A 1,316-nucleotide genomic window follows, 5' to 3' on the forward strand; every position below is an offset into this window, starting at 1 on the left:
TCTGGCCAACTGATTGGAAGAGATATGTATTTATGACCATTCCAAAGAGAGGTGACCCAACGGAATACGGAAATCATGAGACAATCTCTGCTATCCCATGCTAGTAAAGTTTTACTTAAGGTAATACAGAAACAGCTACATTCATACATTGACAGAGAACTTTCAGAGGTTCAAGCCAGATTTCAGAAGAGGCCGTGGAATGAAGGATATCATTGCTGATGTCCGATGGATCTTGGCTGAAAGCAGAGAATATCAGAAAGATGTTTACCTGTGCTTTATTGACTGTGCAAGGTCTTTCGATTGTGTGGATCATGACAAGCTATGGACAACATTGTGGAGTACTCTGGAACACTTAATTGTGCTCATGAGGAATCTGTACCTGGACCAAGAGGCAGTTGTTCGAACAGAGCATGGGAACACTGAATGGTTTAAACTTTAGAAAGGTGTGCGACAAGGTTGTGTTCATTCACCATACTTATTCAACCTGTATGCTGAGCAAATAATACGAGAAGCTGGGTTCTATGAAGAAAGACGTGGCATCAGGATTGGAGATGATACAACCCTGCTTGCTGAAAGTGAAGAGGACTTAAAATATTTACTGATGAAGGTCAAAGAGCACAGCCTTTCGTATGGATTACATCTCAATATAAAGAAAACAAAAATCCTCATCACTGGGCCAATAAACAATATTCTTATCAACAGAGAAAAGATTGAAGTTGTCAAGGACTTCATTTTTCTTGGATCAACTATCAACACTCACGGAAGCAGCAGTCAAGAGATCAGACAACGTATTGCATTAAGCAAATATGCGCAAAACCTTTTTAAAGTGTTCAAGAGCAGAGATGTCAGCTTGAGGACTAAGGTGCAGCTGACCCAAGCCATGGTATTTTCAGTAACCTCATATGCAAACGAAAGCTGGACAGTGAATAAGGAAGACTATAGAAGAATTGATGCTTTTGATTTATGGTGTTGTTGGAGAATATTGAAAGTACCATGGGCTGCCAAAAGAACCAACAAATCCGTGTTGTAAGAAGTGTAGCTAGAGTGCTCCTTGGAGGCCAAGATGGCCAAACTTCATCTCTCATACTTTGAACATATTGTCAGGAGGGAGCGGTCGCTGGAGAAGGATATCATGTTTGGTAAGGTAGAGAGTCAGAGAAAAAGAGGATGACCCCCAAGGAGATGGATTGGTCAAGTGGCAGCATCGATGGACACAAGCGTGGCAACAGTAGTGAGGTTGGCCTAGGATCGGGCAGTGTTTCGTTCTGCTGTGCATAAGGTCGCTATGGGTTGGCACTGACTCGATGGCACCTAAC

At 42.3% G+C, this 1,316-nt stretch overlaps 1 protein-coding gene across 1 annotated transcript in view; it reads left to right on the plus strand.

Moving 5' to 3' along the window:
* RAPH1 (Ras association (RalGDS/AF-6) and pleckstrin homology domains 1) overlaps positions 1–1,316 on the plus strand; it is a 69,705-nt gene that overhangs the window by 48,768 nt on the left and 19,621 nt on the right. The gene's annotated exons all lie outside the window — the stretch shown is intronic.

The sequence above is a fragment of the Chrysochloris asiatica genome, unplaced genomic scaffold (genome assembly GCF_000296735.1).
Source record: "Chrysochloris asiatica unplaced genomic scaffold, ChrAsi1.0 scaffold00045, whole genome shotgun sequence".
In the NCBI taxonomy this organism is placed as follows: Eukaryota; Metazoa; Chordata; class Mammalia; order Afrosoricida; family Chrysochloridae; genus Chrysochloris; species Chrysochloris asiatica.